Below are 10,073 nucleotides of genomic sequence, written 5' to 3'. Positions count from 1 at the left end.
ATAAAAAAAATCCTTTTTCTTCAATAAGACGTAGCTTTAGCTCCAAATTTTTAATTTTCTCAACAAATAAAGGAAAAAAAGAACCCCAACATTTGTAAAGCAACTTCTCTGGAGTACGGCAATACCCCACACATGGTCATAAACTGATGTTTGGGCACACGGCAGGGCTCAGAAGGGAAGGCGCGCCATTTGCGTTTGGTGTACAGATTTTGCTGCATTTGGTTTCTGGTCGCTATGTTGCATTTGCAAAGTCCCTGTGGAACCAAGGCATTTATTAAGGGGTGTAGTGAGCATTTTCACCCCTCGTGTCTTTTCCATAAATGATTGCGCTGCCGAAGGGACAAATTAAAATTTTCCCCTAGATATGCCAATTCATTATCAAATATGTCGTGCCCAGCTTATGCCACTGGGGACACACACCAAAATTGTTAAAAGGGTTCTCCCGGGTATGGCGATGCCATATATGTGGACGTAAACTGCTGTTTGGGCACACTGTAGGGCTCAGATGGGTGGGAGCGCCATTTGGATTTTGGAGCGTGGAATTTGCTTGGTAATAGTTTTGTTCGGAGTCTTACTGGTGTTTCTGCTTATAATGTGGGGCATATGTGAGCTGGGCAGAGTAGATCAGGGGCATAGTCAGGTGGTATAATAATGGGGTAAAAAAAAATAAAAAAATGATCCATAGATGTGTATTACGCTGTGATCGATCCTTTCTGCTCAGGCCGGTGTCGCACTGATAAATGTCCTTCCTTATCCTTTTGGTCCACACTCCGCACCTTTGCACTTTGGGGAATTTTGCCGGGACACTGCATTGTCCTGGTATAATACGGGCGCCCTCGCTTACAGCGGATATGTTTGGGCCCTCCCCTTCCTGGTTCCCTAATTTTAGTGCCTTGATACATCGCCTTTTGAAACAGAAGAAATGTTCCCCTCGGGCCGGCACAACTGGATATTTTTCTTTCCTGACTTACTGGAGCCTTAACTTATTTTATTTTTTCATAGACGTAGTGGTATGAGGGCTCTTTTTTTCCGGGACGAGCTGTAGCTTTTATTGGTACCATATTGGGGTACATGCAACTTTTTGATCACTTGTTATCCTTTTTTTGGGAGGCAAGGTGACAAAAAAACAGCAATTCTGCCATAGTTTTTTTTTATTTACAGCGTTCACCATGCGTTATAAACTACATGTTACCTTTATTCTGCGGGTCAGTACGATTCCGGTGATACCTAATTTATATAACTTTTTTATAACTTTTTGCGCAATAAAATTACTTTTGGAAAGAGAATGTATTTTTTCTGTCGCCATGTTGTGAGAGCCATAACTTTTCCATTTTTTCGTCGATGGAGCTGTGTGAGGGTTTGTTTTTTGCGAAACGAGGTATAGATTTTATAGGTACCATTTTTGGATACATGCGACTTTTTGATCACTTTTTATTTCAATTTTTGGAAGAAAGTGACCAAAAAAAACAGTAATTATGGCAGTGTTTTTGAGGGTTTTTTTTTTACGGCGTTCACTGCGCTGGATAAATAACATAATATTTTTATAGTTTAGGTCATTACGGTCGCAGCGATACCAAATATGTATGGCTTTATTATTTTTTTCAATAATAAATGACTTGATAAGGGAAAAAGGGCGATTGTGTTTTATTTTATTACTTTAAACTTTTATTGTATGTTTTACAACTTTTATTTTTACTTTTTTTACACTTTTTTTTTAGTCCCAGTAGGGGACTTGAAGGTCCAACTGTTTGTCTGATGTTCTAATACATTCCACTACCTATGTAGTGCAATGTATTGGAACTGTCAGTTGTTCACTGACAGCAAGCCGATCAGGCTCCGCTTCTGGGCAGGGCCTAATCAGCTTACATAATGGCAGACAGGAGTCCATTGTTAGGGCTCCTGTTGCCATAGTAGCAGTCGCCAACCTTGCCATCGCGTGGCAAGGCTCCCGATTTGCTACAAACCTCTAGGATGCAGCGATCACAATGGATCGCTGCATCGAAGGGGTTAATGCCAGGAATCGGAGCTAGCTCCGGTTACTGGCGATAGATCGGGGTGTCCGCTGTAACATACAGCGGACACCCACTGCTGATGACGCCGGCTCAGCTTCTGAGCCGGAAGCTTAGCCGGCTCCATCTTGCCGATGGTACCGGAAGCCTCCTGGGCCCCGCCGACGACGGGGCATAGGAGGATTCCATTACTGGCAGACCGGGAGGTAAGCATGAGCCCTCCGATTGCCTTTGCAGCCACTGGCAACCCAGCGATCACGTTGCTGGGGTGCTGGTGGCTATAAACTCACATGCTGCGATCTCTATTGAATGCAGCATGTGAGGGGTTAATCGGCCAGATCGGATGCTAGCTCCGGTCTTGGCCGATACCTCAGGGTGACAGCTGTAACATACGGCTGTCACCCGGCGGTGATATCGCTGGCTCGGCTCCTGAGCCAGCTTCATCTCCATCACGTACAGTTACGTGAAAAGGCGGTAAGACACCAGTTTTAATCACGTAACTGTACGTGATTGGGCGGGAAGGGGTTAATACAGGCAATAAATCTGTTAGATCTGTTTTGGAGAAACAATGGTACATCTTAAAGAATGACCCATATTTAAAAGATCTGATTCTAGATTGCCCTAACATAACCTTTAGAAGATCCCTAACTTTAAAAAATATTCTAGTCCCTAGTAGATTATGTACTAAAAAAACAACTCCTGTTCTCGAAATGTTTCCTGAATTATTTAGTTCCTATAAATGCGGACATCCTAGAAGATTATGTTGCCAGAATATGACCCACAGGAAGAACACTTAAATATCTTCCGTGATATTAGAATAATTTCCTATTAAAAACAACTTTCTTAATTGTAGCAGTGATTATGTGGTCTACTTACTGCAATGTTCATGCAATCTGCAGTATATAAGTAGAACCACACAATCCCTCCGTGACAGAATTAACAAGCATCGTTCCAATATTAAAAAAGGTTTTTTGAAACATAGTGTTTCACGTCATTGTACAAATATACATATTTGTCAATTTGATTCCATTTTTATCACTTCCATTGAACAAATCCCTTTAGAGACCCCGAACCGGTTCTACTAGAGGGCGCAGCTCATCCCATCCTGATTTTTACGGACCACCAGAACCTCACCTATCTTCAGACGGCCCAACGGGTGAACCCTCGTCAGGCCAGGTGGTCACTGTTCTTTACCAGGTTCCAGTTTGAGCTCCATTATCGCCCGGCTGACAAAAATATGAGGGTTGATTCCTTGTCCAGGTCTTTTGATACAGAAGACACCATGGAAGTTCCACAGAACATTATTCATCCATCTTGCATTGTCTCTGTCAACCCCTGCAAGTTGGGGACATACCTCCAGGGAGGACTTTTGATCGCCTGGCTGACAGAGGGAGAATCCTCCGCTGGGGACTCTCCTGTAGACTGGCAGGTCACGCGGACACCCGTAAGACCCGGGATCTGATTGCCCGTAATTTTTGGTAGCCCACGCTGCCCAAGGACGTTATGGACTTTGTTTCTTACTGCTCAGTGTGTGCAGCTAATAAGGTCGATCACTCCAGACCTGCTGGCCTGCTCCAGCCATTGCTTGTGCCCGATGCTCCCTGGCAGCATATAGCTATGGACTTTATCACTGACCTGCCTCTCTCTGCTGGATGGAGTACTGTCTGGGTGGTGGTGGATCGATTTTCGAAAATGACCCACTTTGTTCCTCTGACCGGTCTTCCTTCTGCTCCTCAACTGGCCAAGCTGTTCATCCAACACATCCTCCACCTGCACGGCTTGCCGCAGCATATTGTGTCTGATCGGGGGTTTCAGTTCAACTCGAGGTTCTGGAGAGCCCTCTGTGGACCCCTAAGTGTAAAGTTGGATTTTTCCTCGGCCTACCATCCTCAGTCCAATGGTCAGGTCGAGAGGATTAATCAGATCTTGGAGAACTACTTACGCTACTTAATCTCCAAGCAGCATGATGACTGGGTGCAGTTGCTCCCATGGGCTGAGTTCTCTTACAATAATCACAGTCCACTCAGAAGACATCGTTCTTTATTGTCTATGGCCAACACCGACGAGTTCCTCTCCCGGTGCCTGATACGTCCGAGTTACCAGCTGACACGGCTTTAAGGGACCTAATGCACATCTGGCAGCAGACCCGATCTTCCATCCTGCTGGCAGTCGACCGCATGAAACGGAAGGCGGACTCAAGAAGAAGAGAACCTCAATGCTCCTACTCTTCTGAAGAAGTTTCTCTCTCGCTCTGGCCCCAAGAAGAGGTGGCGTAAGAGGGGGGATACTGTCATGTCCATGGCGGCGGGCTGTCAGGTTCACTCACCTCCTGACAGCCGCAGCCATGGGTCGGCGAGCGCTGGCCCCAGTCTCCTCCTCAGGAGACGCTAGTGCTCACTTCCACTCACCTCGGGCCGGGTCCCGTAGGGTTCGCGCGCACGCTCGTACCCGCTCTTAAAGGGGCAGCATGCGCACCGGACTTTCATGCGTAATCAGCCTATGAGTGCCCTGGACTATAAGAAGGGCCCAGCCCCTTGCTTCTATGCCTGAGTGTTGTTGTCGTATCCTAAGTTTGTCATGCAAATGGTCTCCTAGTGTTTTCCAGTACCCAGTGTTCCCTGTTCCTGTATCCTGTATCCCGTGCTATCCTGGTCAAGTGCCGTGCTGTATGCTATGCCTGTCCTGCTACTCCACGCCTGATGTCTACCGGCTGCCTAGTCCCAGCCGAACCTGCCTTGCTACTGTCCGAGCCACCACAGGTACCCTATACGAACTATAGACTCTGACCTGCATCCTACGGTACGGCCCAGTGGGTCCATGAACCCTACTTGACAGTACCACACACAGTCCTCTTGTAGATAGCGCCACACACAGCCCCCTGTAGATAACTCCACACGCAGCCCGCCTTGTAGATAGCACCTCACAGCCCCCTCTTGTATATAGCGCCAAACACAGCCCCTCCTTGTAGATAGTGCCACACACAGCCCCCCTTGCAGATAGCGCCACACACAGCCCCCCTTGTAGATAGCACCATACACAGCCCTCCTTTGTAGATAGCACCATACAAAGCTCCCTTGTAGATAGCTCCCCACACAGCCCCGCCTTGTAGATAATGAGACACAAGCCCCCCTTGTAGATAATGCAAAACACAGCCCCTCCCTTGTAGTTAACACCACACAGCCCTCCTCTTGTAGAAAGCGCCACACACAGCCCCTCTTTTGTAGATAGCGCCACACAGCCCCCTCTTGTAGATAGCGCAACACACAGCCCCTCCTTGAAGATAGTGCCACACACAGCCCCCTTGTAGATAGTGCCACACACAGCCCCCCTTGTAGATAGTGCCACACAGCCCCCCTCTTGTAGATAGAGCCACACAGCCCCCTCTTGTAGATAGCGTCACACAAAGCCCCTCCTTGTAGATAGTGCCACACACAGCCCCCTTGTAGATAGTGCCACACACAGCCTCCCTTGTAGATAGCTCCAAACAGAACCCCCCTTGTAGATATCTCTCCACACAGCCCGCTCTTGTAGATAGCGCCACACACAACACCCCCTTGTAGATGGCTCCACACACAGCCCCCTGTAGATAGCTCCACACACAGCCCCTCTTGTAGATAGTGCCACACAGAGCCCCTCTCCTGTAGATAGTGCCCCACACAGCTCCATGTAGATAGCGCCACACACAGCCCCCCTTGTAGATAGCACCACACACAGCCCCCCTTTGTAGATAGCTCCATACACAGCCCCCTTGTAGATAGCTCCCCACACAGCCCCACCTTGTAGATAATGCCACACACAGCCCCCCTTGTAAATAATGCCACACACAGTCCCTCCCTTGTAGTTAACGACACACAGCCCTCCTCTTGTAGATAGCGCCACACAAGGCCCCTCTTTTTTAGATAGCGCCACACAGCCCCCTCTTGTAGATAGCGACACACACAGCCCCTCCTTGTAGATAGCACCACACACAGCCCCCCCTTGAAGATAGCTTCACACACACAGCCCCCCTTGTAGATAGCTTTACACACAGCCCCCTTTGTAGATAGCGCCACACAAAGTAGCCCCTTGTAGATGGCTCCACACACAGCCCCCTGTAGATAGCTCCACACACAGCCCCCTGTAGATAGCTCCACACACAGCCCCATGTAGATAGCGCCACACACAGCCCCCCTTGTAGATAGCACCACACAGCCCCCCTTGTAGATAGCGCCACACACAGCCCCGCCTTGCAGATAATGCCACACACAGCCCCTCCCTTGTAGTTAACGCCACACAGCCCCCTCTTGTAGATAGCACCACACACAGCCCCCTTGTAGATAGTGCCACACACAGCCCCTCCTTGTAGATAGCACCACACACAGCCCCTCCTTGTAGATAGCACCACACACAGCCCCCCTTGTAGATAGTGCCACACATGGCCGGCCTTAGGTACGTGCGACCAGTGTGGTTGCACAGGGCGCCGCCCGCCGCACTGTAAGGGGGGTGCCACTGGAATTACATGCCCCGCGCCATAGTCACTACTCGGGACGCCAGCGGGGGAGGTGCCACTCACTTACTGCAACGACCTCATACTGGCTGCCCCGCGCCCCAGCCACCGTTCGTCTGCTTACCCTGTCCTACGTCCTGAATGACGAGACAGGCGTGATGACATCATTCAGGATGCAAGACAGGGAGGAGACACTGCGCTTTCTGTGCGCTTCCAGGGCTGGTGGAGACACCGAGGGAACATTTTCTCCAGGGCGGCTCCAGCACCAGCAGGAAGCGTTTGCTGGATACCCAGCAGGTAATTCACTGACTGGACTTTGTTTGAATAATAAAGATTTATATTTGTTATTTCGTTGTCTATCGACATTATTTGTATATCAGGTATATTTTTGGTATTCTGATTAATTGATAGTTATACCTGATGGTATAATGTATGCTTAAGATACATTTTTGCTGAGTAGAAAAGGTATATGGCCTGTAATGTAATGTAATGAATAGGGGTAGGGAGACGGACAGGTGGGCCCTAATCTACCCGCAACTCAGTCCCTGCCTACTTGCACGGCCCGTCCTAAGTGACGGCGTACAACTGGGCGACACTCCCTACTCTCAGTAACTGCAAGACAGACAACACAAGACAAGGGCACACAGAAGCAAAGGGGGAAGTTGGGGCAGTTGCCCACGGCAACACCGTGAGCAACATGAGTAGTGAACGAGCTGAGTCAAACCATGAGAGTACGCAGTAGCAAAATCAGAGCAGGAGAATCGTCAGTCAAGCCAGGGTCAATATGAAGCAGCGGTCAATCAGGTAAATAGCAGGAATCGCAGAGCCAGGAAACAAGACAATCACAGGCAAGGACCAAGCTGCAAGTGAGGGTATAAATAGACCAAGGGCGGGAGCAGCACCGTCAGACCAGGCTGTGATAGGTTCTCCTTCTCCTCAGCCTGCCAGCCTGAGTTGTAACAGATCGTGTCACTCTAGCAGACCTTGGAGCTGATGAAGGCTGATTAACCCCGTGCGTCGACACAGAATCTGTGTCTGGCAAACCCTTTACATTATCGTTAGGAGATTTGTTCAATAAAATTAGCATTATACTCCAACGGTTGATGGCTTGAAGATTATACTGACTATCATTTGCATCGACTATTTAGGAAAATCAGCAAAAAATAACATTTGCCTAATAATTTGGAATGCGTTGTAGACTTCTATTTCCCATGGGTACCTTCCCGTTTGCATACGGGAAGGTGCCCAAGCCGTTGAAAAATATAGAACGTGTCCTATTTCAGGCCGTAATTACGGCACGGGCAGGCCCATAGAAGTCTATGGGGCTCCCATAATTACAGGTGGCTACGTGTGTGCACCCGTAATTACGGGAGAGTTGCTAGGCAACAGGGATTTCAATTTTTGAATAAAGAAAAGTAGAGAAAATGGCGTCTAAGCGATCATGTGACCCTTTTAAGGGGTTTGGACATGATTGTGACATCATTTCCAGACCCCCTTTTTTTACAGGTCTGTAAATACGGGTGGAATACGGATGACAGCGGACCCATATTTACGGGCACGGGTCCGTAAATATGGGTTAAAAACGTGTGACAAAGGATCCGTATTTACGGCCAGTATTCACGGGAGGGAAAAAATACAGTCGTGTGCATGGGGCCTCAGCCGTGTGTTTTTGCTGTATATTACAGCTGTCACCCTTCTGAAACGCCAGGGACTGGAGCTAGTGCCAATCCCTGCCATTAATCCTTTAAATGCTGTGGTCCAAAGCAACCGCGGCATCTTAGTGGTTTGTAGCCAATCGGCACTCCCGCGTCGAGATGACCGGGGTGCTGATGGCAACCGGAGGCCTAACAATGGCCTGCCAAGTACAGAAGCCTATTAGGCCCATAGTCAGTGTCAAACTGACCGTTTTAATGCATTACAATACATGGCTAGCACAATGTACTAGAAAAGAGATCAGACTGTTGGACCTTTATGTCCCCAAGTGGGACTAAAAAAAGTTCAAGTATCAAAATCAAAAATTGCCCTTTTTTCCATATCGAGTCCTTTATTATTGGGAAAAAATAAACTATACATAAATTTTTTGGTCACCTTACCTATCAAAAATTTAAATATAAAGTGATCAAAAAGTCGCATGCATCCAAAAAATTGAATCTATAAAAATTATAGCTCGTCTCGCAAAAAACAAGCCTTCATACAGCTCCGTCGACGGAAAACATTAACAAGTTATGGCTCTGAGGCTGGGTTCACACGACCACATTAACGTCCGTAATGGACGGACGTATTTCGGCCGGAAGTCCCGGACCGAACTCAGTGCAGGGAGCCGGGCTCCTAGCATCATAGTTATGTACGATGCTAGGAGTCCCTGCCTCTCCGTGGAACTACTGTCCCGTACTGAAAACATGATTACAGTACGGGACAGTTGTCATGCAGAGATTCAGGGACTCCTAGCATCGTACGGACGTTAATGTGGTCGTGTGAACACAGCCTTACAATATGGCAACAGAAAAAAAAACTACATTCTTTTTATAAAACTAATTTTATTGTGCAAAAATGTGTAAAACAAAAAAGTTTTATAAATTTGCTATTTATGGAATCGGACTGACCCGCAGAATAAAGTTAACATGTAATTTATGACGCGTGGTAAACGCTATATATAAAAAACGAAAAAACGATGCCAGAATTGCTGTTTTTTGGACACTGCCTCCCAAAAAAAAAAGGATAAAAAGTGATCAAAAAGTCGCATGTACCCCAAAATGGTACCAATAATAACTACGGCTCGTCCCACAACAAAACAGCCCTCATACCACTACGTATATGAAAAAATAAAATTAGTTAAGGCTCCAATAAGTCCGGAAATAAAAAATATGCAGTTGTGCAGGCCCGAAGGGAACATTTCTTCTGTTTCCAGAGGCGATTTATCAAGGCTCTAAAATTAGGGAACCAGGAATGGGAGGGCCCAAACATATCTGTTGGAAGTGACCCTATTGTTCCAGGACAACACTTTCACGGTAAAATTCCCTAAGGTACAGAGTGTGAACCAAAAGGGGATAAGTAAGGGCATTTATCAGTGCGACACTGGACTGTGCAGAAAGGATTGCTTCACAGCGTAACACACATCTACACTATTATTTTATGGTTTACCCATTATACCACCTGACTATGCCCCTAATGTACTCTGCCCAGCTTACATGTACCCCCACATTATTAACTGAAATACCAGCAATACTCAAACAAAACTACAACCAAGCAAAATCCACGCTCCAAAAGCCAAATGTCGCTCCCTCCCTTCTGAGCCCTACAGCGTGCCCAAACAGCAGTTTACTTCCGCATATATGGCATCACCATACCCGGGAGAACCCTTTTAACAATTTTTGGGGTGTGTCTAGAGTGGCACAAGCTGGGCATGACATATTTCCCACTAAAATGTCACATCTAGGTGAAAATTAACATTTTGACTTTGCACCATCCGCAGCGCAATCATTTATGGAAAAGACCTGTGGGGTGAAAATGCTCACTATACCCCTTAATAAATGCCTTGAGGGGTGCAGTTTCCCAAATGGGGTCACTTCTTAGGGGTT

The sequence above is a fragment of the Rhinoderma darwinii genome, chromosome 1 (genome assembly GCF_050947455.1).
Source record: "Rhinoderma darwinii isolate aRhiDar2 chromosome 1, aRhiDar2.hap1, whole genome shotgun sequence".
NCBI classification, from domain to species: Eukaryota; Metazoa; Chordata; class Amphibia; order Anura; family Rhinodermatidae; genus Rhinoderma; species Rhinoderma darwinii.
The sequence above is the reverse complement of the archived record's forward strand: the minus strand, read 5'-3'. Positions refer to the sequence as shown.